Source organism: Dama dama, chromosome 5, assembly GCF_033118175.1.
Source record: "Dama dama isolate Ldn47 chromosome 5, ASM3311817v1, whole genome shotgun sequence".
NCBI classification, from domain to species: Eukaryota; Metazoa; Chordata; class Mammalia; order Artiodactyla; family Cervidae; genus Dama; species Dama dama.
Genome location: NC_083685.1, coordinates 21,503,683 through 21,530,840, shown reverse-complemented (window position 1 = coordinate 21,530,840; position 27,158 = coordinate 21,503,683). Strand labels below are relative to the sequence as shown.

At 53.5% G+C, this 27,158-nt stretch overlaps 1 protein-coding gene across 1 annotated transcript in view; it reads left to right on the top strand.

Moving 5' to 3' along the window:
* Positions 1-27,158, top strand: part of NCOR2 (nuclear receptor corepressor 2) — a 233,181-nt gene that overhangs the window by 144 nt on the left and 205,879 nt on the right. The window lies entirely within an intron of this gene.

Below are 27,158 nucleotides of genomic sequence, written 5' to 3'. Positions count from 1 at the left end.
CGGGGCGCGCTTCCGGGGAAATCGGGGAAGATCGGTCGGCGCACGCGGCGGAGTTGGCGGGGCCCCTGCACTCCCGAGTTGGCGCTCTCGGGGGGTGGCCTGCTGGGGACCGAGGCGCCCCATAGACACTGCGGCCCGCGTGCGTGGGGGTGCCGGGGAACTTAGGGGAACTCCAGCTCCCCTGCAAGGGGACGGGAAGGAGGGAAGTGGCGTGGGGGGTGGGCGGACGGGGGGGTGCCGTGGAACTGCGCAGGACAGCCCCCCACCGTGTGCCACAGCCCTGGGGGCATGGCCGCCATGCGCCTCCCTCCTCTCCAAGCAGCCCTGGACTTGGGGGGTGACACTGCGCCTTATTTTCCAGCGGTCAGTGCAGCTCGGGGGTGCCCCTGGAGATGGCACCCTCGGCTCCCCGGCCTGGCTGCTGTGGAAGGCGCCTGGGAGGGGTTCCCGCCACGGGGGGCGGGGGGCTTCTGGCGTGGCCGCTCCTGGGCGAGGGGTCCGAGGGCTCTGGGTCGGGGTCCCCGGGGAGAGGCGCCCCTTGCTCCCCCCTCCCCCGTGGGCCGGTGTTCCTGGTGTCTGGGCCTGCCTCCCGCGGCTGGTGACGCCTCATGGGGCCGCCTCCTGGTCCCTCCCCCGGGCTGTGCGGATACTTGGGATGCCACTAGTTTGGGAAGTTGGAATTCAGAACTGATCCCACTTGGGCTGGACCCGGAGGCCCCCGGTCCTAGTGCTGGGGGAGCACCCCCGGAGACTTGGCGGGGAGTTGAGGGGAGAGACCCGTGCTGCGCGCCTTCCCCACCCCGGACGCTTGCAGGAAAAAGCTCGAGGGAGCGAGAGAGGTCTAGGCGGGCGAGCAGGCGAGACACGCTGTACCTGTGAGCTGCTGTCGCACGGGCTCAATTAGCGTGGGGCGCCCGGCGTTATTTTTACATTGTAGGTTTATTTTTTTGGAAGCGAGGGCCCTCCAGCCGCCTGTCGCGCGCTCCGGCTCTCTGAGGGTCTGGTGCAGGCAGCGGAGGCGGATCTGTGCTGTCGGCTCAGCCTCCTCGCTTCCTCCCCCTCCTCCTCCCCCCCTGTTGGTGAGAACTGGTTTTATTATGATTTTTTTTTTTTTTTTTTTTTCCCCTTTTGCAGATTTGGAGGAAGGATGTGTGAGGGAGGCAGGGAGGAGGGACGGGGAGAGGAGCCCTGCAGGCTGGATGAGGGAGTTCTGGGCTTGTTGGGGGTTGTGTTATCCGTGGCCTTGACTTTGCCCTTTTTAAACCAGATCTGGGTCCCCGCGGTTGCTTTGATAGAAGGGGTTCTCCTGGCCTGGAGTGAGCTGGGAGGACGTCCCTGGGTATTGTTATGTACCTCGTGGTGGGTGGCCTTTTTTTTTTTTTTGGATTGAAGTGTAGGGGGAGAGCCCTCTGAGAAAGTAAGAGACCTTGAACCCGAGGAGCTGAACCATTCACAGCCGGCTCTTGCAACGAATCGCCTTTGGTGGGAATCACACTTTTGCCACTACTGGCGGTGTGACTCTGGACAAATTACTCAACCTCCCTGTGCCTCAGGCTTCTCATCTGCAAAGTGGGATGATAATAATAATACCGAGTTTAGAGGGTTGTTGTGAGAACCGAGGGTGGAAATACATAGAAGGTGCTTGTATATGTACCACCAGTTACTGTTATTATTATTCCTGAGTTCTAAAACTTGGTCTTTACTCCAATGGCCTGGAAATTTGATGAGAAGGGGCGGCCGTGCATTTTGCCAGAAGATGTGGTGAAGGGAGAGGGACTTCTTTGCAACCCACCCCCCAACCCCTTGACTTTTCCCCATGAGGACAGAGAAGGGCAGGCGGCGCCTTCAGCCCACTGAACCAGATGCACAGACTGAGTCCGGCTGTGGGATTCATGCTGGGGCCGGCCGCCTGCGGTGAGCGAGGAATCGGAGGCGGCGCTGGCGGCGGCTGCCAGGGCATCCCGGGCGCTGTCTGGCTTCCTCGCGCCGGCTGCCTTGTCTTTGCTTGGAAATTTACCACGCCGCCGCCGGGTGCCCGGGGAGTCTGCGGTGCCCAGACGTGGAGGCGGGTACCCAGCGGGCCCCAGCCCCCGCCTCTTCCCACCGAGCTATTTACGCTTGCTCTGGGATCAATACTATTGATAAAGCCATGTAAATGGTAATGTGGCTGTCAGGCCCCGGTGAGGGATGGAGACCCCCTCAAGGGGCAGCACGCACCCTCCCTCCTTCCCTCAGCGAGGGTTTGGCTACGTGGGAAGGATTTATTTGGCATAATCCGTTCTTTTTTCCCCAATTAATAATACTCATACCACCTCCTAAAGATTTCTGAGGGCTCTGCAAACACGAATTTAGCTGCATGAAAGGCCCGAGCAAGGAAGGCTTGATTGTTCTCCTGGCTTGGGGGTTGGGGGGATTGGCCGGGCTTACACTGGCCCGCTGGCTGGCGTTGGAAAGAGGCCCCAGGAGTCCCGGCCCCCAGCCTCTTGCCATTCAGGCTGGATGGAGGCTGCCTGGACCCGATCCCCTCTGACTGCCAGGTGGTTGGTGGTGGGGTACCTTGTGCTCTGTTCCCAACCCGGCAGTGGGTGGAAAAGTTGGTTCACTCAGAATTTTTTTTCTCGCGGGGCCGGGGCGGGGGGAGTGGGGGAGTGCTGCTAGGCATAACCCAGCTGGAGGGGTCTCCTTTCTGTAAGAAGCAGAGATGCTCCAGCTAGAGACCCGGAGCTCTCACCCCATCCTTCCAACAGCTCTCTGAACCGTAAATCCCCCACATCAAATGCTGCCTCTGACAATAGGGGGCTGAGAGCTTTTATTTGTGTGTGTTTTTCCCTCCTCCTCTATTTCCTCTTCATCTCTTTTGTGCCAACAGCAGCCTCCCCAGGTGATAACTTCAAGACCAAACTCCCTGCCAGGGAAACTGCTTGGAGGAACTGGTCATTTCTGCCCTGGGCACCCAGGGAAGGGGGCCAGGAGGGGACGGGAACCTGGGTTGCCTGCTTGGGGAGGGCCAGGCTGCCCAGGGTCAGGCCAGGGGAGTCCTCTTAAAAGGCTTCTTCCATGAGTGGGTATGCAGAGTCCCCCGAGGAAGTGATGCTTAGGAAAGGTCATCTGGCAAAAATTTTTGGAGGATCCTTGGAGGTGGGGAAGGGACTTTACAACCTGTCAAGTGAAGTTTTGGTTCAGGAGCTGAAAAATACTAAATATGATTTAATAATCCAATAATAACAGCCAACATATATAAAGTGCTTACTATGTGCCAGGTCCACCTTCCTCAGGAATCTGTTTACTATTCATTATTGCACTGTGAGGTCAGGGCTCATATCATCCCATTTTATGGATGGTGAAATGAAGCAGAGAGGTTAGGTGACTTGCCCAAGGTCACACAGTTTGGATGTGGAAATAAGAATTAAGACCTGGGATTACTCATGGCCGCCTTGGTGCAGCAAGGATAAACATACTGCAGACCTGCTCAGTGGAGCTGCCAGAGAAGACAGGAAGAAAGAAATGATGTTTCTTATTTGAGCAGCACCTATAGATCTTTGCCCTGCAGGGCTGGAGACTGAGAACTTGTTCTCCCCAGGATTCGGGGAGGGGGACAGTGCCAGAAGCAGGTCTGAAGTTCCTTTGAAGTCTCATTTTATCTTAAACATTCATGCAAATTTGGCATTCGCTGTGGTGACAGGGCTGTGTTTATTTTGAAATGAAAACATGGTTTTGAATTATTTAGCATGGCGTATTATGGGACTCCAGAAAACTGCATCAGATGAGCTCCTGCTAGCTGGCGGGCAGCCCTGGGGTTCTTTGTAGCTGGAGACCTTGAGAAGTCCTGGGGCGGATGACAGCTTTTTCCGGTTTTACAGATGAGGGCGCAGGTCAGAGGTGCCAGGCCAGCCCCAAGGTCACAAGGTAGTATGCCTTTCTTATGATGATCAAAATCATCATCACTGTCTTTCTTTTAGTCAAAAGTGAGGCTTTTCTGCCCGGGCACTTCCCCACCACCACACCCAGGGGGAGGGAACTTGGGAACTTTCGGTTCAGAGATCCGTAAAGAATCATCCTAAACCAACAGCAGAGGACAGTCTGGGAGTGTTTTGTCTGAGATTTGCACCACTGATCATTGCAAAGTTCCAGTGAGTTGCCGCCCCTGCTTAGCCATGTGCAAGCAGAGTGCCCTGGGACTGATCCCTGCCCCCCTGAGAGTCTGGGTACCCTGGTCTGTACAATGGGCATATTACCCACTAGGGCTGTGGGGTAGGGGGGAAAGGATTAAAGGGCAGAAAGCTAGAGCATTGGGTTTACTGTTCAGCTCTTCAGTTTCTAGTTGTGTGATTCTGGATGGGTTATTTAACTTCTCTGGGTCTCAGTTTGCTTATCTCTAAAATGGGGATGATGATTCTACTTCTGGTTTTATTGTTATGAGGACTCGATGGATGTCATGATATATCATAGGAGCTGTTGTTATTTTGCCCCTCCCTCCTGCTTCCACTGTTGGAGAGGGGAGGCTTCCACTGTGTAGAATTTTTGTTCAACCTAGGTCTTCACTGACAGGCTGGTTGGATGCAAGCTATTCTTCTTTCTAAAAGGCTGCTGGGAAGAATCTTATGGAATAATCTCTTCACTTGAACCTCACGCCTGGGCTTGTTGCTCTCTGGAGGCAGCAGGCTCCTCTCCTGTCCTACTGGTTGGTGATTCCCAGATCTGCCCAGGTTGACCTGGGCCCTTGAAGGCCAAGGTTTTCTGTTCTGCTTTTAATTCCCCAGTGCCTGCTGGGAACTGAAGTTGGAGGGCTCAGGCAGCCTGGAAAGTGGGGGGAAGACTGATGGGGAGGACACAGGGAGCCTCCTGGGGAAGGGCTGAGCTTCCCCTTACTCCTGGGGATGGGGGGTGGTTCTCAAAAGGGCTCCTTTGAATCAGACCTGGCTCAAATCCTGCTCCCCTCCATTAAAAGCCTTTTGGCCTCAGTTTTCTTATCCTTAAATGGGGGAGTGGGGTGTGCAAAATAATACCCCTGGGAAGACCATCTAGGGCTGCAGTGTCCTGGCACTCCTGGTAATGGTGGGGAACGTTCTGGACCTTTGCTGTCCCCTAACCATGAGGTGGGCTTCCCTGGTGGCTCAGACGGTAAAGAATCCGCCTGCAATACAGGAGACCCAGGTTCAATCCCTGCATCGGGAAGATTGCCTGGAGAAGGGAATGGCACCCCACTCCAGTATTCTTGCCTGGAGAATCCCATGGACAGAGGAGCCTGCTGGGCTATAGCCCATGGGGTCACCAAGAGTCGAACGCGACTGAACGACTAAGTGCACATATACACATGTGCAACCACGGGGTATGTGTGGCTTTTGAGCGCTTGAAATGTGGCTAGTGCCGACTGAACTGGTAATTTTATTTCATGTTAATTAACTTACATTTAAGAAGCCAAATGTGGCTGTGTCTGATGGCTGCCCTGATCACAAGGCCCGAGACTGGATGATGAAACAAGATTCAGTGTATGGGAGCAGGGCCTGACTCTCAGCAGCTGATTTTTTCCTTCTTTTGTGTGTTTTTTTCTCTGCCTGGAGCCACCAGAGCCTTGTCATCTTGGAGGGACACTCCACATTCTGTGATCCTGTTACCAGCAAAGCCTGAGGCTCTCCCGGGTGCTGGCCTGGACTCCACAGCCCTCCGTCCACTTTCCCTTGCCCACCTTCCTCATGTCCCCACCTCCTCCTCTCCTGCCAGCCTCTGGGGCAGCTCTGTCCAGGAGACCTTTCTGTGATGGTGCGAATGTTCCAGACCTGTCCTGCGTGCCCAGCACCTTAACCACTCCCCACAGGTGGCGCTGAGCGCCTCAAATGAGGCGAATGTAACCTAGGATTGGAATGTTATTTACTACTTGATTTGAATACATTTAAAATGTAATTTTCCCAATGGCTCAGCAATAAAGAACCTGCCTGCCAATTAAGGAGACTCGGGTTCGATCCCTGGGTTGGGAAGATTCCCTGGAGAAGGAAATGGCAACCCACTCCAGTATTCTTGACTGAAAAATCCCATAGACAGAGTGGCCTGGCAGGCTACAGTCCGAAGGGTCTGTAGAGTCGGACATGACTGAACGGCTGAGCATCCACAACATATGACTAGTGGGCTTTGCTCCTCTTGGGCAACTTGACGATAGAGCCTCGCCTTCTCTGTTTTGTTTTGTTTTTTGTCTTGTGGCTTGTGGGATCTTAGTTCTCCGACCAGGGATCAAACCCGGGCCCCTTGCGGTGGAAGCACAGAGTCTTAACCACCCGACCGCCAGGGAAGTTCCCCTTCTTTCTTGACTCAGGGCCAAATGCCAGAATTCAGGCCACTAACTAGACGTTAGCACCTTTTCTGGTCCTACCAGGCCACCATCCCTGAGGCTGGGGAGCTGGCTCAAGTGTCCCCTATTTCCTCTCCTGCAGCACGGGAGGTAGCCCCAGGTCTGTGCAAAGTGTGGGCAGCTCCCACTGGAGGCTGAGTTGAGGTTCGTGAGTCTTGGACTCAGGCTCAGAAGAATCTCAGGTTTGTAGAGATGATGGTCCCAACTCCTACCTTGTCTGTGTCCACACCTGCAGATACGTTGAGCAGGCCTGCTTCCCATAGGGGCTGTCCTGGTCTGTACTTTTTTCCTGCTATGAATTAACACATTATGGATATCTTTCCATGTTGATAACAACTAGATTAACTTTGGGTGAGGAGACAGCATTGCTTTTTATTTGTCATTTGAAAAATACAGAAAACCCCCAAAATGATACACTCCTAGGGCTTCTCTGGTGGCTCAGCAGTAAAGAATTCGCTTGCCAATGCAGGAGACACAGGTTTGATCCCTGGGTTGCGAACATCCTCTGGAGCAGGAAATGGCAACCCACTCCAGTATTCTTGCCTGGAGAATCCCATGGACCGAGGAGCCTGGTGGGCTCTACAGTCTATGGGGTTGCAAAAGAGTCAGACACGACTTAGTGACTAAGCAATGACAATGTACTCCAACCCTGCCACTTGCTTTGGGCTTTATAAAAACCTATTTTAATAAAAGAAAAAGCATGGGCCTGTTAAAAAAATTAAAACAGAACACAGGAGGTGTCGAGGGAAGTCTCCTTCCTGTTCCTGGCCTTCTGTCTGTGTCCCCCGAGGCAGATACACACGGGTACGGTTTCCTCTCGGAGATACTCCGGCCATATGTCCGCCTCACAGGGACATAGATGTGTGTGTTCCCGTTAAAAACAAGCACACACATGGTATCACACCATATTTATGTCTTACTTTCCTCCTTTCAATTATAATACATCTTGATTTATTCTGAAATATATAGAGAGCCAGGGTTCACAAACTACGGCCTGCAGGCCAAATCCATCCCACCTTCTGTTTTTATATGCCCAAGCTGAGAATGGTTTTTACATTTTTTTGATGGTAGGAAAAAAAAAAAAGAATATTTTGTGACATGTAAAAGTAAGTGGAATTCAAATTTCAGCATCTGCTGTCAAGTTTTATTGGAATGCAGCTATTCCTGGTGGCTCAGGTGGAAAAGAATCTGCCTACAATGTGGGAGGCCAGAGTTCGATCCCTGGGTAGGGAAGATTCTCCTAGAGTAGGGAATGGCTACCCACTCCAGTATCTCGCCTGGAGAATCCCTTAGATAGAGGAGCCTGGCAGGCTACAGTCTATGGGGTTGCAAAGAGTCGGACATGACGGAGTGACTAACACATGCTCATTCATTCGTGTACAGTCTGTGGTTGTTTTTAGGGTGTAGCTGCAAAATTGAGGAGTTATGACAGAAGCTGGAAGGCTGAAAAAAGATGGAATATTGGTTCTCTTGCCCTTTACATTTGCCGACCCCCGATAGCTACCATGTTCTTTTTAGCTTCAGCATAATCTTCCAGGGTTATGCGAAACTGGGGCCCTTAAGAGGGTTGTGAGTTTAAGGGTCACACCAAGTGGGCCCTAAAACCCCTTGTTCTGGAGACTTCTCTGGTGGTCCAGTGGTTAAGAATCCTGCCTTAGAATGCTGGGAATGTGGGTTCGATCCCTGGTCAGGGAACTAAGATCCTGCATGCCATGGAGCAACTAAGCCCACATACCACAACTACTGAGCCCGCGCCACAGCTAGAGAATCCGTGCACTGCAACAAAAGATCCCGGGTGTTGTAACAAAGACCTGACACAGCCAAATAAATAAATAAATATTAAAAACAAAACGAAAACAGCAAACAACCCTTATTCTTGCCTGGCTTGCCGTTCTTGCTGAGTTATGCTGATGCTATTGTAGAATGCAATAGGAAAGTGGGGACGGTTAAGGCAGCTGACTTTTGGCATGGATTTTTGGGTTCTTAGATGATGTTTGAGGCTATAATCTCTTCTGTCCAGGGCTGAAGAATTGCTATAACACCTGGTGCTACATAGTTTTCACACTTTTTGCAAAGTCACTTTAGAACCCATCTTGTTTCCCTCTTTGCTTTGGCCACTAGGAAGCTTAGAGCCACAGTTTGCTGCCTGCCTTCAGCAGTCTAATCTGGTTTGTGTTTTGGACTTCATCCTGATCTCAGATTGGTTCATCCCTGATTTTTCTTCTTGGGCTTGCTCTCTGAATTTTATCTTATCATATGCATTCCTAAAAGTTGTCTCAGTTCTTGAAGGGTGAGCTGGAGCAGACAGGAGCAAAGAAAAGGGAAAACACTTGCAAGATGTTTCCATGTTTGTTCCTCCTGAGTGCCTGTGGGGGTGGGGGTGGGGTGGGTGATTTCCTGATGGATAATTCTAGGGGAAGCCAAAGTCTGGCCCCATGGAGTGTTTTAACAAAGGTCATACCCAGGGCAAGAACTTGGGTCGTTGGGTGTCCATCTTGGGATGGGGCTTTGGCTTCCCAGGTGACTCTAGTGGTAAAGAATTAGCCTGTCAGTGTTAGAGACACAGGAAAGCTGGGTTCGATCCTTGGGTCGGGAAGATCCCCTGGAGGAGGTATGGCAACCCCCTCCAGTGTTCTTGTCTGGAGAATCCCGTAGACAGAGGAGCCTGGTGGGCTATGGTCCATAGGATTGCACAGAATCAGACATGACTGAAGCGACTTAGCACACACTTACGCCTTGGGTTGGACTCAGGAAGATGACAGTCAGTAACCTGGAAGGTGAAATATCCCTATCGGAGGCCCCGGGGCCCTTGTGAACCACTTGGCCTGAAGGAAGGCCCTGGAATCGGATAGGTGACACCTAGCACTCCCCGGTGGAGTGTTACTTCCGTCTGTGCTGTAGCCAGGGCCCAGGGATTTTGGAAGTGTTGCCATAGCAATGCTGAGGGAGTGTCAACACTTAGGGGCCTCTGGGCTCTTATTCCAACCTTGGCGCTCTGCTGATGCTTTTGGATATTTCTGCTTCCTTCTGTTGACCCTGGGATATTTCTCTGAGCTGGAAAGGAAGTGAGGGAAAAAGTAAGCCACGGGTAGAATGAGATGAGACCACAGCCAGCTGCCCACTGGAGTGCACATGTGGGTATATTTCCCAGGGACCCATGGGGCTGACTCTCTGCCTCCTGTCTCCTGGGCTTGGCTTGGTTTTCGGTGACTCGTGTTTGGGTTTTAGGGCTTGTGAATGGGAGCTCAGATGAGCCATGGGGCAGAGTCCAGTGTCTGGCTGTGCAGTGCATTCTAGGACAAGTAACGGAGCCTCTGTATGAAGTGCCTTAGTTTACCCACCAGGGAAAATGGGGTGATGAATGCACACGACCTCAGAGGGTGTGGTGAGGCAAAGGGAGCTAAGGGGCCATTGGAGGCTCGAGTTAGTCCAGCAGGCCCTGTCCTTGCCCCTCACTTTCGTGTCTGCAGCTCATAAAGCCATGGAGCCCATCCTAGGGCCAGGCAGGCAGATCCAGCAGCCTCCTTTACATTGTTCACGGATGTCCTAAAGGGGCTTCAGAACTCCTCTGTCCCAAAATGGACCTGCGGTTCCCCTTTGCCCCCAGACTCCCAGCCTGAGCTTGCTCCCGGAGTGTGGGGCCAGGCCAGAGACCTGGGGGTCATCCCTGCTGCCCTCTCGCCCACTCAGTGCCTGCAGAAACCTCCATTTGTCCTGCCCCTACAGTCTGTCCTGTGGAAGCAGCTGTGGGGTGGGGCCACTGGGGCAGTGCCCTGACCTTACTCAGAGCCCCGTGAGCCCGCAGGGCTTCCCAGCACTGCTTGCCTGAAATCCAGGCCCTTCTCACTGCCTTGGAGGCCTGTCTCCCCAGCTGCCCGCTGACCTCTGACCTCCCCTTGGCTGGCCACCCCTGCAATTAACTGTGTGCTATGTTGGAGTGATGGGGCACTTCTAGCCAGGCAGGTCTGGAGGGATGAGTGGCAGGGGAGTGAATTTTTCTCTGTGGCCTGGGGGTTCCTCTCTGGGAGATGCTGGCAGTCAGAAGTCCCTGAGGCCAGGCCCAAAGGTGCACATGGCGGGGACCCCATGAGGAGGGGGGTGCCTCGAGGGCCCCTGCTTGTCCTCACGCTGAACTCTGATGCCCGCCACAGACCCTCTGGGAGCATCGCCCAGTGCTGCGGTGCTGTCTCCGTGGCCATGGCAACCGCCTGGCACCGGGGCCCTGCTCGTTAGGCTAACGAGGCAAGCCTGCCGGGCCGAGGTGGGGGGCCGGGGACGTGCTGCCCCGGGGCTTGGCGGGGCTTGTCTGCCAGGCCACCAGGCCAGGAGTGGAGCAGGCCCTGGAAGATGCTGCAGAGGCCAGTGGGATCAGGGGTCCTCCAGGGTCCTGGGGGCTCAGGCTTGGTTGGCAGGGTGGGGTTCTGGTGGGAATTATGTGTGGTGGTAACTCCTGTGACCAGTTAAACCAGGAGAGGATGAAATTGCGGGGAGAGATTGAGAGGCGCCCACTTTTTCCCACTGCATATACCCATTAATGCGATCTCCCATCCTCCTGTTTTATTTTATGATTTATCTTTTGGCCACGCCTCGAGGCATTTGGGATCTTAGTTCTCCAACCAAGGATTGAACCTGTGTCTCTTGAATTGGAAGCATAGCATCTTAACCACTGGATCACCAGGGAAGTCCCCCTCTTGAGTATTTTTAACCATTTTCACTTTGGCCCACCTCTGCTGCCTACTCCATCTAAGCCACTGTACTGGGTGGAAGAGGGTCCCCTACCAGCACACCCACCCACTGCCCCCCCACCCCCACCCCCCGCCCCACCTCCAAATTCATGTGCTTCCCTGAACCTCAGAGGGAGGCCTTATTTTGAAATAGGGTTGTTGCAGAGGTAATTAGTTAAGATGAGGTCATGTTAGAGTAGGATGATCTTACATGCAATAATTGGACTGGTGTCCTTAAAAGAAGAGAAAGCCGTGTGAAGATGGAGGCAGACACTGGAGTGATCCATCTACAAGCCAAAGAATGTTGAGGATTGCTAGTTAGATCCATGGAACAGATTTCCTGCCTAGAGGAAGTAAACAACCTACCCGACACCCTGATTTCAGACTTCTGACCTCCATAACTGTGAGAGAATAAATTTGTATTGTTTTAGGCCACCTAGTTTGCGATCATTTGGTAGAGCAGCTCCAGGAAACTAATAGAGCTCCCATCATCCCATCACTTGCTGGGACTATTGCAGTAGTCTCTTCACCAGTCAGCCTGATCATGTTCCCCACATGGCAGCCAGGGGGTTTTGTTTTAGACCTGTCCCTCCTGTGATCAGAGCCCTCCCATCTCAGGCAGCATAAAAGCCAATTCTTAATTATTTATTTTCTTCTTTTGGCTGCACCACGAAGTATGTGAGATCTTCGTTTCTCCACCAGGGATTGAACCTGTGCCCCCTGCATTGGAAGCTTTAACCACTGGGCCATTGGGGAAGTTCCAAAAGTCAACTCTTTATCTTGCCTACAGGTCCCTGCACAGTCTGCTGCCCCCTCCCCATTCCCTTTCAGATCTGTTCCCCTGATCTGAAACCAGCCACACTGGCCTCCTTGCGGAAATTCACTGACATGCTCCTGCCTCAATGCCTTTGCACATGCTCTGCCCACAACACTCTTCCTCCAGGTGTCTGTGTGGCTGGCATCATTCCTTTGCCATCTTCGCTCAGCTGTCACCTTTACTGTGGGTCCTTCTCTGGGCATCTTATTTAAAATTGCACCTTCTCCACCTCAAGCCCTCTCCTCTCCTCCTTTAGTTGTTTCTTAGCACGTGTCTCCTTTTGATGAGCTGTGGTTTCATCTGTTCAAAGTGCTGTTGTCTGTCACCCCTGCTAGAATGCATGTTCCAGAAGGCAGGGACTTTGGTCCACATTCACTGCTGTATCCCGGTTCTAGAACACCTCTGGACACACAGTAGGTGCTCAATAAATGTGTCGAATGTCAGGTGCTGGCTAGGCATGGCCTGACCTGGCATCCCACTGCAGGATGTTTTGGGACCTGAAGTTGTCTGTCTGTCCCTGCGTCTGATACCTTTTCCCTCACCTGAGACCCCCTTCCAACTCACCACAGGACACCACCACCCCCCAAAGTCCCTGGGCCTTCAGCTACTCCCTCCCTGTCTCTCTTGTGGGTGGTCAGGATGGTCCTCTGCAGAGCGGAGCTGGTTGCTCTGGAGAGGCCGGGGTTTGGGATAATAATAATAAGGTCCTGGCTACTCCAGGCCTCAGTTTTCCCCATCCATGAAATGGGCACGATCAGATCACTGGTCTCTCGAGGCTGTTAGGGGGCTTAAGTGAGGTGACACATGCAGGGGCTTACTGGCACTGAGAGCTCAGAGAAAGACTTCAGTTCAATTGGTATTTGGTGGCATTGGTATTTTCAGTATGCTGTGTGGATGTTTCCTTTGCTGTTTTTTTGGAGGAGGGGTGAAATATCATAGCTGGACGACTCCAGGTGCCTGGGAGACTTTAAGCCGGTGTTCCCTCGGGTGGGTGGCCTCTGAATATTCTTGTGATCTGGGACAGCTCCTTCCTGGCTCTGTACACCCCAGACCCCATCCCAGGAAAGGGAGTCCTGTGCTTAGGGGTGGGGATGGGGGAGGTGTGAGGGGAGCACTCCCAGGGCCTAGAAGCCTGTCTGCTGTTCAGTGAGAGAGAAGACCCCAAGTAACTCCATGAAACCCAGGGACGGGAGGACCGCTTCTCCCTTTCTTGAACTGGATTCTTCTTTTGCTCCGAGCCTCAGTTTCCATATCTGAAAAATGGAAGTGTCCTCCCTGCCTCCAGGAGGGGTAGGGTAGATTAGGGCACCTAGGGTGTCATCAGTGATGGTGACCTTCCCTGGACAGGTGGTGTGCATGCCATCTCCCTCCTTGAATTCCTTGTTTGGTCTCTGTGCAGGGCTCGGGGGTTGGAGGTGGAGTCTGAGTTGACAGAGGCTTTCCGGGCAAGCTCACTGCATGCTGTTTCATATTAGCTCATTTAAGCCTCCCAATAATGAGAGCCTCACAATGACCACAATCACACTTGTGGTCAGAACTGTTAATTTCCCTGTTTAATGATGGGGAAGTCAAGGCACAGAGGGGTGATGTCATTGGTTCAGGGCACACAGCCTGTAAGCCCCTTCCTTGGTGTGTGGTTGTTGTGGGGAACATCTGGCCTTTCTTTCTGTCTCCCTCGCCCCCACCCCTGGACTGTGGACCCTGGGGACTGGCCCTGGGTGCCTTGGCCTGGCCTGGCCCGACCCCCTTGAGGTCACCCTCTCAGGCTCCCTGCAGGCTCCCGGGCTCTGCCTTGCAGGAAGCTGACCCCACTGTCGAGACTATAAATAGCAGCCGCAGCAGCAGGCAGGAAGCTGCTCATGGCACCTGGGCTCTGGCTGCTGTCCCCTTGCTGCAGCGCCTCCTGGAACTGAGCTTCTCCTGGTGGAAATGCCAAGGTGGAAGCATGTGTGCACCCCAGGCGTTGCTCTGCAGGTTTGCTGTGTGACCTTTGGGCCCTCCCTGCCCTCTCTGTGCCCCTGAGCCCCTGGCCATGTGTCTGGGATGCCTCTTATATGCCTTATGCCTGGGCCATAAAGAGTGTCTCCAGGGTGTTTGGATGGCAGCCAGGGAGGTGTGGAGGGCTTGGTGGGTGGTTTGACATAGTGGGGGTAGTTTTTTCCTTGGAGGGGAGATAAGTGGGAGGAGGGCATTGATGGAGCCTGGAGAGGGGTGATGGGCCCTTTTTAAAGGGGTGGAGCTGTCTGGAGGGTCCTGGACTGGGAGATGGACCATGGGCGTGGGCACTGGGCATTTGAGACCCATCTTAGGTTGCTGTGTAATTCTTGTATGACCTCTTTGGCCTTGGCATCATCTTCCCAGATTTATCTGCCAGGAAAGAGATGCACAAAGGTTTTGAAGCCAGGAGACTCTGTCACTGTGTCCTCTATCATCTTTCACGTTGATGACTACTATGTCAATATTATTATGTGGGGTCATGGGACAGGGTTCACCTTGTCTCTGTCTGCACTGCCGGGTCCCTAGAGACCCGGCTCCAGCGTGGGGTCAGTGAGCTGTGGTCATCAGGAGCAATGGGGAAAGGGTGCTGACTCACTCCAGGGACGCCCCAGCTGGTCGTGCTGCTGGGTGCATTGGGTGGCCTGTTCCCCGGTCCCTCCTCACCACCCATGCCTGTCTCTAGCCGATACCAGCTATGCAGTGAGGGCTTGGTCCTTGGGGCAGTTTTCCAAGTTTAAGTATCATGCTACAGGTCAGTGGTACCTTGCAAACTTTTCGTTTTCCCAGGGGTTAGGCGCTTTGTTAATGCCAGTGGTATTCTTGACTTAGAATGCAGGGACATGAAGAAGAAAGTTTAACAGGACATCTTCCCTGTTACGGATCTTGCTGGAGTGGGAGATGTACAATAGGTTGATTTATGACTGGTCCCCCTCAAACCCACAAAAGTTGCCTGAGGGAATTGATGGGTGAGTTATTCATTGTCTTAGAGAAGTCTCTAGTGATAAGCCGTAGGGCTCCGCTTGATTCACATTTTCATCAAAGACTAGATTGAGCACCCTTGGGATATGTATTCACCATCCAGGTGACATAAAGGGGTATGCCTTCTCTTGCTGTGTAGGTGTGGGGAGACTGAGTCACGTGGACTCAGCAGTTGCCTCCTAGAGTTCAGGGTTTGTAGAGTGGGCCTATGGAGTGGTTCCCTCGAGCCCCAGAGATTTTTGGAGCCGGTGGCAAGGCAGATAGGTGATGGTCTCCTTCAAAGATCTGTACAATCCGAAATCCCACAACCTGTGATTGTTCTGGGTTACATTGTTGTTCAGTCGCTAAGTCGTGTCCACTCTTTGCCACCCCATGGACTGCAGCACACCACGTTTCCCTGTCCTTCACTATCTCCCGGAATTTGCTCAAACTCATATCCATGGAGTTGGTGATGCTGTCCAGCCATCTCATCATCATGGCAACGGGGAATTAAGGTTGCAGATGGAATTAAGGATGTCAGTCATCCTTTGACCTTGAGATGGGGGTAGTTATTCTGGATAGTTATGGTGGGCTCAGGGTAATCACAGGTGTCCTTATACGGAGGAGGCAGGAGATTTGAAGATGCTGTGTTCCTGGCTTTGAGGATCAAGGATGGGGCAGAGAGCTAGGAATACAGGCAGCCCCTAGAGTCCGAAATAACAAGGAGTGCATTCTCGTGGAGAACCCCCAGCAGGGGCATAGCCCTGCTAACACCCTGATTTTCTCCCTGTTAGATCCATTTCGGACTTCTGACCTCCAGAATTACAAGATAATGAATTTGTGCTGTTTTAGGTCACCGTGTTTGTGAGCATTTGTTACTGCAGCAAGAGGAAGCTCAAACAGAGCCTGTATCTTCCCTGAGAACGCCAGCAGCCAGGGGCAGCCCCGTCACTTAGGTCACGTGTGTCCCCGGCCACTAATAACCTTGGGATCAGACTGAGGGACACGGAGTGAAGATAGGAAGCTGCAAACCATAAAAAGGCTGTCCTGGAGGAAAAAATAAAATGCAAAGAGGAAAAGAAGTCTGGTAGTTCAGCAGTCAAGAGTCTGCCTATTGATGGAGCAGAGGCGGGTTCGATCCCTGGTCAGGGAACTAAGATCCCTTGTGTCTCAGGGCAGCTAAGCTTGAGCACCACAACTAGAGAACCCCATGCGCTGCAACTAAGTCCCGATGCAACCAAATAAATAAATATTTAAAAATTAAAAAAAAAAAAAAAAAAAAGGTCTAGAACCAGAGAGATTGCCAGAGATTTTGGAGCAGAAAAGGAATGGTGTGAGGTAGGGATGTTTGTGTGTTCTTTCTTTCTTTTTTTTCATTCCTTCCAATCCAGTGGGGGTACCTGGCTCAGATGAAAGGCCAGAGAAAACTCTGTGTCCCCAGCCTGTCCCCCACTTTGCTGAGCCACAGATGATTCTCCTGGGTGGGGTCTCCCAAGGGGCAGGTGCTGAACTTTCTCGGAAGAAACGGGCGATGCCACACACTGCTTCCTTCTTGGCTTTATTGGAAAGAGGAAGAAGATGACCCACGCTTTCAGCCCCAAAGGCCTCTGGGCCGGCGTCCAGAAACCTGAAACCTGCAATTAAATGAAACTGGATCCTTAGGTGGGGAGAGCTTCTCCAACCTGGGGGCGGAGGCACTGGAGACCAGGTCCTGGGGACCCGGCTGCTCGTGGATGGGCTATGTGGGGTCCAGGGGCAGGGAGGCTGCCATGGGGAGAGGGGAGAGGTTAGGAATGTTCTAGTCAGCCTTGGTCCAGGAGGCTGGGCTCCAGGCCACCAGCTACGGTGGCCACCTTTTTAAAAAAAAAAAAAAAAATTTACTTGGCTGTGCTGGGTCTTAGTTGCAGCACATGGTGTTCAGTACCCTGACCAGGGATTGAACCCAGGCCTTGGGAGGATGGAGTTTGAGCTACTGGGCCACCAGGGAAGTCCCAGGTGGCTGCCTTTTATTTCCCCCTGCCAAAAAAAAAAAATTGCAGATGACTTTCTGGTCACCTGAGTCCCCTCCCCTGGAGACTACCACTTCTCCACTGAATATGTGCTCTTCTAAAAATGTTGTCACACTTGCAGGGGGCCTCTGCATGCTTTCCCGAAGGACCTAGGAGCCCTGTCTCATCTCTAGGCAGAAAAGATGCACGTGGCCAAGTCCTTCTGTGTGTGCCGCTCTGCAGTTTGCTGTCAGAACGAGCTGTGGGACTCTGCCAGTTTTGTAGGTCAAAAGTGGCCGAATATCGACAGCTTTTATATAACTCAGCCTAGTAATTTCCTCTCCACACTGAGACAGGCAAGCAGACCGAAGTGGTTCCGAGCAGGGATTCTGATGGCGTGGGTTTCCACCCCCTCCATGGCCTCTTAGCAGCTGCGGGGCGTCGCCCTGTGCCTCAATTGCCCTGTATGTAAAATAGGGACTGAAGTAGTATGTGTTTTCTAGAATCGTTCTAAGGATTAAAAATGTAATACACAAGACTGTGTACCTACTGTGTGCTAAGTCGCTTCAGTTGTGTCCGACTCTTTGTGACCCTATGGTCTGTAGCCCGCTAGGCTCCTCTGTCCGTGGGATTTTCCAGGCAAGAATGCTGGAGTGGGTTGCCATGCCCTCCTCCAGGGGATCTTCCTGATCCAGGAATCAAACCCAAGTCTCCTAAGGCTCCTGCGTTGCAGACGGATTCTTTACCACTGAGCCACCAGGGAGGCCTGTGTACCTATTACTATTATTTTTAAAAAATTCCCTGGTGGTCCCACAGTTAGGACTCTGGACTCTCACTGCTGAGGGCCCAAGTTCAATCCCTGGTCAGGGAACTAAGATCCCACAAACCACAGAGCACAGTCAAAAAAATAAAAAATTAGGATTTTGTGGCTTAAAAAACAAATAGTTTTAAATTTTGTACTGGGTTATAGCCGATTAATAAACAATGTTGTGATAGTTTCAGGTGCCCAGCAAAGGGACTCAGCCATACATATACATTTATCTATTCTGCCCCAACCCCCGTCCCTTCCAGGTTGCCACATAACACTGAGCAGAGCTCCATGTGCTATATAGTAGGTCCTTGTTGGTGATCCACTTAAAGTGTAGCAGTGTGTGATTTGTGACGTTTTGATGCAGTTAGATCTCGTTGATGAATTTTAACTTCTGTAGAGATAGCATCTTGTCATGGTGATACAGGACACATGATCGGTGTATTCCCTAGATGCTGCGAGGGTGGGTTGCAGTGTTTGGAGCTTCTCCAAGTGCCTCCAGGTGCTCATGTGCTGTTCTCCTCTGTGTATTCCTGGGAGTGAGATGGCCAGCTTGTGGCTCTCCTAGATAATGCTGGTAGGCTCTGCAAGGGGGCTGCCCTGGCTGGTCCTCTGCATTGGGGTGTAAGATCTCCCCGCAGCCAAGGCCTTCGGTAAGACGTGTGGTTTGACAGCTACCTTACAAAAAAGACTTTCTTGGTTTCTTTTTTACCTTTTTTTGGTGGTGCTGAGTGACATGCCAGATCTTAGTTCCCTGATCAGGGATCAAACTTGCAGCCCCTCCAGTGGAAGCATGGAGTCCTAACCACTGGACCAGAGAAGTCTCTTTCTTGGTTTTCAGAAGCAGAACAGATGTGTTCTCTATAAATTGGAAAATGAAGAAACCAAAAAAGCCTGCATATTAAAAAAGAAAAATGCAACCACATTCCCAACCCCCAGAGAGAGACTGTTGGCATCTTAGTGTCTGTGGGTTTGGATAGAAAGGACCAGTTCTGACCTCTGCTGCCTGGACGTGACCATGGGGAGAGGGAATGGGGAACTGTCTAGATTCTGCAGTCCCTTTTCTAGACCTGGCGGGTCAGAATTTTCAGGAATAGGGCGGGTGTCTGGCGGCTCTGGGACGGGGCTTTGAGTCAGTTGGGCCTGGGCCCTGCCTCTGCCCTGCAGTCTCTGTGTGACACGGAACACAAAACCTCGCCTCTGTGACCTCGTCTCCTTGCAGGCTTTTGTGCATGTTGTAGGTGCTCAATTAATGCTCAAGTGAATGTAGCGCCTCAGGATTTCTCGCCTGGGCATTGCTGATCTTCGGGGTGGATGCTTCTATTTGGGGGCTGTCCTGGGCACTGTCAAATGCTTAGCATCATCCCTGGTCTTTACCCTTGGTACCCTCCACCCATCGTGATAACCAGAAATGATGGCAGAGGTTGCCCAGTGTCCTCTGGGGGAGGGGTGCACAAACACCCCCCCAGGACGCCTGTGGTACATGAGGGCTTTTAGGAGGGCAGAGAGGTCCTGTGAGGGAGTTTTCCTCGGAGTCTGTGTCCAGTGTGTAGATTTTGTTTATTCGGATGCTCTCTCTGAGGGGACCTACTGGGTGCCAAGAGCTATCTCAAGTTCTAAGATGTGGCTGGGATTACATCAGGCAAGTGCAGCCTGGCTGCTCCCCCTCTACCAAGGCATTAGCTGGACACTCTGCTCACCCACTTCTGATTTGGCATCCTGATATGGTGGTGACTTAAGGCCCATCCCTGTCTTAGTCTCCCCATCTGTGAAATGGAAAAAGCGTTGTCCTAAGGGTTGCCACTGATCCTGCGGGGAACCCAGTCACCTTTGTGGGCTTCCCAGGTGGTGCTTGTGGTAAAGAATCTGCCTGCCACTGCAGGAAATCCCATGGACAGAGAAGTCTGGCGGGCTGCAGTCCATGGGGTTGTAACGAGTTGGAAACGACGGAGCAACTAATGCTAGCACTTCCCCAGCCACAGGGCACACAAGATGCTTCATGATTGGTGAGCAGATGATGTGTGCACAGACTTACAGGGCCAGTGTGCACACATCTGCCTTTGGGGGTCGCTGCAATTGGGCACTGAGGGGTGGGGTTGGGGGTGTGAGTGAGGTGTGGGCGGGCCTGGCTGTGCAAGTGGGGGTCTTTGCTGGAGGGTACTCAGCTGCCCTCCTCCTCGAGTCCCTGAGGAGCCGGCTCAGTGGAGATCCCTAAGGCGATTAAGTGGGTTCATTTGATCCTGAACGTGAACTTGAGCAGGCGGCTTATCTCCTGGAGATGAAAGCCGGGCTGGCGAGGAGCCACCTGGCCCAGTTGGGGAGTGCGGGATTTTCTCCTCCACGCCCTGCCCACCCAGGGGGCCTGTGCTAGGGGGCTTTTGCCCCATCCGCCTCCAGTCCCTTCAGGCTGCCCGCGGTGAACCGGGGCCGTGTGCTTTTTCTGTGTCAAATAGCAGCAGGCACTCGCCGCGTTCATTCGTTCGGTCCTCTCCATCTCGTGAGCTAGCAAGGATCACATCATCACTTTCCCTGTGTTTCAGGCAAATGGCTAAGGCTCAGAAAGGTTGGCTGACTTACCTAGAGCCACACAGCATCCTGACAACCCCTGAGGATATTTACAGCATAATCTTGGAAAATCCCCTTTACTCCTTGGCACTGAGATTTCCTCCTGAATACAGTCTTGACTTTGCACAGAATTAACCAGAACAACAACAATCAGTGTATGCCCCATTGTAGTATAAGAGGAAATGGGAGGAAGTTGCTGCTGGCTCCTACTCAGCATGAGTAAGTGTCGATTCGAGGCAAGTGAGATCAGAGGCGTTTCGGCTCTGGAAACACATGAAAGTGATGTTCAAGAAAAGGCTAGTGTTTGGATCAGTTCTGGCAGGTTTTGTTTTTTTTTTTAACGGCCAGGTTATTTGAAAATTGTGTGGGGAGGGTGCCTTTCGTGGCGTGGGACTGTCCCACTGGCCAAGTGCCAGTCATAGGACAGCCAAAAACATCCCTGTCTGTTTCTGAGATGTTCCAGGGTGGGGACCCTGCCTAGGAGACCCCCTAACAACACACAAATAACAATATGCTGTTAGTGGTGGGGGACGAGACCACTGTGGTCGAAACCCTCTCTGCTTTCGTAACAGCAGGTCAGGCACTGTGGTCCTCCTCCCTGCTCCACTGTCTGACCTGGGCACCCATCCAGCCTTCTCCTGGCCTTGGAATCCATCCATTCTTGTTCCTACCATTTTCTTCATGCTCTCTAAAGGAGAATGAGAATCTTCAGTTCCTGGTCTCACATCCTTCCCTCCCTACTTTTCCTCCTCCTATGAGAATAAGACCAGAGACTTTGAGCATGCTGGGGAGCTGTCCCCCACCACCCACCTCCCTGTCATTGATGTATCTCCAGCCACATCCCTCCCCACCCTGGCCTCTGTACTCAGCCTCTCTACTTGCTATTCCCCCACCAGGAATGCTGTTCCCTGTGATTGGCATGGCGACTGTCATCAGGTCTCAGGTCACATGTCACCCTCAAGAAGTCCTCCTGGCTGCCCAGTCAAGCACCGCCCCCCACCCCAAGCCACTATGCCAGCCCCTCACTCAGGACTGTAGTTGTTGATCCATGAAGTTTCTCGGTTGATTCCGTCCCTTGGTGTGTTGTTGGCCTTCCCACATCAGAAGGTCACTTCCAAGAAAGCAGGGGCTGCTTCTGTCTTGTCCGCAGCTGAGCCCCCAGTGCCTGGATCGGCATCAGGACATGACAGGGGCTTCCTGCCAAGGAATCCATTGGCTGTCAGTGTGGATGGCTTGTGTGTTTCTTGGCAGGGAGACCAGGCCTGGCCTGACCTGGAGAAGAAGGAGGATGGGTCCTGGACACAGGGTCCTTGTCCCTTCAGTGGGTTCTGCCCTGTCTGGAACTGACCAGACCAGAGGGCTGGCCCAGGGGAGGGGTGGGTACCACTCGCTGCTATTTCCTGCCCAGGAATAGAGGCTCTTAGTGGGGACCATGGTGGGGATGGGGTCAGTGGGGTGACATTGCCCCCAGGATTATTTGTCCATGTCTGAAGACATTTCATTTGTCCCAACCCTGGGGAGGTGCAACAGGTGTAGTGGGTCGAGGCCAGAGATGCTGTGAACATCCTATAGTGCACAAGTGTTCATGCTAAGTCACTCCAGTCATGTCCGACTCTTTGCGACCCTGTGGACCTGGGATTCTCCAGGCAAGAATACTGGAGTGGGTTGTCGATAAGAACCAAGTGTCTTAAGTGTGAGGACCTGGCATCAGGCCTTAGAAACGCACATCTTGGTTCCGCCCCGGGCAGGGGAGGGCAGGAACACCAAGGTTCCCTTTTCGTGCTGTGTCTGTATTTCTGTGGCCCATAGTATGCCCTCTCCTCCAACCCCCCTGCTTCTAAAGGGACTCTGAACATCCCAGAGTTGCTTGTCCTAGCTGTCACCAGCACCGGGAAGCCTGGCGGTTCCCTGGGTGACATGCCCCATGCCTGCTTGGTTCCACAGTCTGGCTGCCACAGTCTCTCTCGCCTTTCTGGTGGGAAATCCCTCTTGAGAGTGTCCTTTCCAGTACCCTTGTTTACAAATGGGGAAGTGGTGGCCCAGAGAGGGTAAGGAGTTGACCCAGGGTCACACAGCACAACACAGCCTGGATATGGGAGGCCTGATGCTTGAGCAAGAAAGGCCCTGAGCAAGGGACTGTTAGCTCTGGGGCTACTATGGTCCCCTCTCTCCAGCCAACTGGTTCTTCCTTCTGGCCAGATTGCACACTATATCACTACAGTCTTTATGGTTATTTTATAACACTGCAAGTTTTAAAGTATTTCACGTCTGTGTGTATTTATATATATTGTCAGATTGCCTTTCTGTATCATTCAGGACACATTTATTCTTCTTATTTAAAAAATAAATAGTTGGTCCATCCGTACAATGGAATACTATTCAGCCATAAAAAAGGAACGAAGTGCTAATCCATGTTGTAATGTGGATGAACCTTGAAAACATGAGGCTGAGTGAAAAAAACCAGACGCCAAGGGCTGCATATGGTGTGGTCCCATTTCTATGAAATGTCCAGAACAGTTAATCCATAGAGACTGAAAGCAGATGAGTGGTTGCCAGGGGCTGGGGGGAAAAGAGGGGGCATGGAGGCAAAAAGCTCGGTGAGTAGGGGATTTCTTTTCTGAGTGCTGGAAATGCTGGGAACTAGAGCTGGTGACCTCACAGTGCCGTGAATGTAATCAAGTCCACTGAATTTTTCACTTTATAATGGTTATTTTTATGTTGTATGAATTTCACCTCAATTAAAAAAACCCATTTGGGAACTGAAAAAGATACATCTTTATTGGGCTCTTACTGTATGCTCAGCAGTCTGTAGGCATACTTTAACTGAGTCTCTGAGTCCTGTGAGATGAGAATTTCCATTTCACAGGCGAGGAACTGGCTCGGAGATGTGAAGCAACACACCCGGGGTCACCCAGCCGAAAGCAGGGGAACCTGGATTAGAAGCTAGGTCTCAGGCCAGATCCTCAGGTCACCGCAGCTGTGCTCTGCCGACTTTCCTGCCCGCCTGCCCTCCGGCCTGGAACATCCCTGCAGGCACTTCCCTGCTGGGGCCCCGGGTGGGGGCGGGGCTGGATGCGATACAAAGGCCCTGGGGCAGGTGGCTGCTAGCCTAGCGGCCCCCCACCCCCACTCCACCACAGAAGCAGGAACTTTCCAACACAGAGCCCGGCTGTGAATCAGCGCGACTCACTCTGGAGAGTTCGTGGGGCCTCCGGGGCTGTTTTCAGTTTCCGTCGAGTTTCTCACTCTGACTCAGTGTGGGCCCCCGCCGCCGTGCCCCAGCGACCTGGGCTTCTGAGCACCTGCGGGACATCACAGAGAGCCGGCTTTGAGGCTGCCCTTTGCTGGGTGCTCGGGCCTCAGTTTTCTCATCTGTGTAGTGGGGGCAGTGAGGGAGGTGTTTGGGGTGTTTACTGGCATCAAACAGTGGATCCCGGGGGCCGCATGTACCCAGGGTGTGTGTGTGGAGGGTTTTGGTGTGGACATGAAGGGCTGAAAGCTGGGAGCTCCTTGGGGGGACTCAACGGTGGGGAGGCCCACACCCCGTACCCGCTCCAGATCTGTCCTCGGAGGGTCTGAATGGATGGCTGTGTGTGTCCAGGGCATTCTGTTCTCTATGACAGGCCAAGCCCGGTCAAGGGATGGTGGCCTCAGCAGCCTATGTTTCCCACTGGGTCCTACTGCAGAGGCTGGGCGGGGGTCTGTGCAGGGGTATTGTCATCAATACCACCATCAGGCTGGGGGCCTGAGCCTGGGTGTCCTAGGTTCTGGCGGGGCTGGGCCTGGGTCCCTGCGGTGGCGGGCTGGTGAACCCTGATGGTAAGCTTGCCCTGAGCCCCTGCTGTGTGCCAAGCTGTGTGTTTCCGCTCAAAGTAACCCTTGGCATCACCCCCCCCCCCCCCCCATTTTACAGACGGGGAAACCAAGACTCAGAGAAGCCAAGTGATGGCCTCAAGATTAATGACATGGTAGAGCTGGCATTTGTGCCTGAGCCGGCCTTGTTTTAGTTCCCCTGCTTATCGCCTCCCTCTCACAAAAGCATAGGAAGCAGTCTCAGAGGTTTAAGCAACAGGCATGGTCACCTAGCTTGAGCTTGGTGCGGCTGGGATTGGATCTGGGTCTGTGGCCGGATCCTGGGCTGTCAGGACTCTGTGTGTGGACTCGCTTGCCAGGCATCTCTGTCCCCTTCTGTGCAGGATGGGCTGGTCTCCCTGGTGTGCAGGTCCTGGATGCTGGGGTGGGTCAGAGGCTGGTGTTGGGGAGGGGATGGGTTCCCCGTGGAGACATGAGCTTTTACCAGTGTGCAGTGTGTAGAGGGGATGGGGGTGGGGGAGGGGAATGGAGAGCTCCAGAGGTCCTAATCTCCCTCCCTGGACCCGGTCAGTGGGGACCACCCCTCCCTCCCACCCGGGGTCGCTGGACTCTTTGGAATATTCCCTGGGCCCCCCGGGTGACAAATCTCTTTCACCATCTCTTGACCCAGACAATTAATTGCTTCTGGCGATCCATCCATGGTTCCATGACCTCCCTGCTCTCCCAGCCTGCTGCCCTCAAGACTCCACACCTCCACCCCTCCCCAACCCCCCCCCCCCCCCTCCCTGCAGCTGCTAATGGCCCAGACCCTGCTCCAGGGCAGGGAAGCCTGGGGTTTGGGGGTTGGGCCTGGGAACGTTGCAGTGGCTTTCCCTTCTGGCTGACCATCAGGCAGCCTCTTCCCCAGAGAACACTGAAGCTAGCATTTTAGGGCACTTGCCCTGTGTTCCTACAGGGTGGAACTATCTTTACAGAGAGTCCAGGATGGGGCCTCTGAGGGACTTCCAGAGGCTTCTGGAAGTTTCCACCCCACGCAGTCCCCGGTGCCCCATTCCCAGAAAGCCCTCTCTCTTATCTCCCATCCCTCAGGGGACTCCCATGCAGAGGTGATGTGTGGTTAAAGTGGACGCCCAGATGCAAATCTTAGCTGTGGGAACCCTGGGTACACTTTCTTGCCTCTCTGCCTCATTGCTCCCATCTGTAAAATGGGGAGAGTCATGGTAACTCGTGCGTACGATGCTTGTAAGAATTAAACCAGTTAGTAAGCTAGAGGGCTTAGCATGGTGCCCACTCAGAGAAAGCCACGGCAGGGGGGTTCCGGGTGTCTGCCACTGGTGGTGCTGGTGATGGACAGACAGGGCATCTCTTGGGTCTCCGCAGGCCTTGAAGCAAAGCCGCCCACCCTGCCCCACCCCAGCCCCCACCCTGGCCTGGTCTGTGCCGCCTGCCTTGCCTTGCCTTGGGCTTGGCTGGGAGCCAGGCTGCCAACACTGGGTGTGGCCCGAGTCCCCTCCCATCCCTCCCGTTCCTTCCAGAAATGGGTCGATATCCTGGCTCCTTCCTGGCGTCTAATTGCTCCTGTTGGCTGCTGTCTTCACAGATGGCCCCACACCCTGTAGTGAGAAGATGGGAGGTTTCTGAAAAGTGTGTTCCGAGGTCAAATTGAGGGTGGAAGGCGTGGAGGATGGGGTGGCCAAGGGCAGTCGCCTGGGTGCCCATCTCTCTGCCCCTCACCGGCTGTGCCAGCTCAGGCGGATGGCTGAACTATTTTGGGTCTCAGGTTACCCATCTGTAAAATGGGGTCAGGATAGATGGCCCAGAACCTGGCATACCGTAAGCGCACTTACGGGAGGGGACTATTATTATTGCTGTGGTGACCCGCTGTGCTTGTTTCGCCTGCGATCAGTGCAGGTCTCTAGGGAGCCCAGGTGGGTGATTTGGAGGCTGGGGCACTCATGGGCAGGGGTCAGGGCTACTCCTCCTTCTCCTCCTGACTCTGTGCCTCCCTTGGATGGCCCTCGAGCCCCGTGGAGTGGGGCGGTGCCCCCCATGGTTAGGTGGGCTGTGTCCCCTTTGGGCGGGGTCATGCATCACCTTCTGTTGGGCCAGAGCCCCTCCTCCCCGCTTTGTCCTCCCCCAGGCCCTGTCCACTCAACATCCATGCTGGCTGTGGTTTTGATTTGACTGCCCCGCCGCCCCACCCCCCACCCCTCGACTGTCGCTGACTGCCGCAGTCTGGTGGGGAATCAGAGACCTGGGTGAACTCTTGCTGACTGCCTCTCCGCAGTTTCAAGGAGAGCCAGCCTCAGCTGTCACTTGAGAAGGAAAATAAAATACCCCAGTGACTTCTAAATGGAAGGGGCCGCCTCCCTCTCGCTCTGACTGTCTGGCCTGCTTACTACTGCAGTGACAGGGAAGGGCGACACCTGGCCCCAGGGGACAGGGGAGACTTCCTTGTTCATCTAGTGTGAAGAGATGTGCCCGGCAGGCCCAGGAGGTTCTGGGAGGGGTGTTAGTTACCCCCCTAACCCCCTGCCACCTTCTAATGCCTCAGGGCCCTGGCTTGCTCCCGCCCTGGGCACCTGGGTCACACTGCACCTGAAGTCCCCAAATTCAGCATGCAGGGACAGCTTCCAGAAGTTATGCCTGCCCCTTGGGGGCAGTGCTGGGATCTGCAGGGTCCTGTTTAGGGCCTCTGCAAAGCACGTTTTGTGACTGGTTCATCTTGGCCTAGCAAGTTCACACTGCCACGTGGAGGCTTATGTGGGGGTCACTTCCCTTTCCTCAAAGTAGCAGGCATTGCAGTGGTCCCCAGGCCCTGGGTGATTTTTGTGGATCATGACCTATGCTACTGAAGGAGCTTGAGGTGGGAAGGCGGGGGCCGCCAGGGACGGGGGACCCTGGTGGGCTTGCGTCTATGGGGTCGCACAGGTTCGGACACGACTGAAGTGACTTAGCAGCAGCAGCTGGTGAAGGAGCGTCTTTTCTCCAAGGCTGACTCGAAGAGGGACCTAGTTCAGGCCCTGAGGGTCCTGGCTGGGGACCTTGTCCCAGCCCCTAAGCTCATTGGCCGAGTGATTGAACTTGACCTGTGCCCACTGAGGGTGTTGAGATGAAACGACAGGGACTATGGGTGGAGCATCTC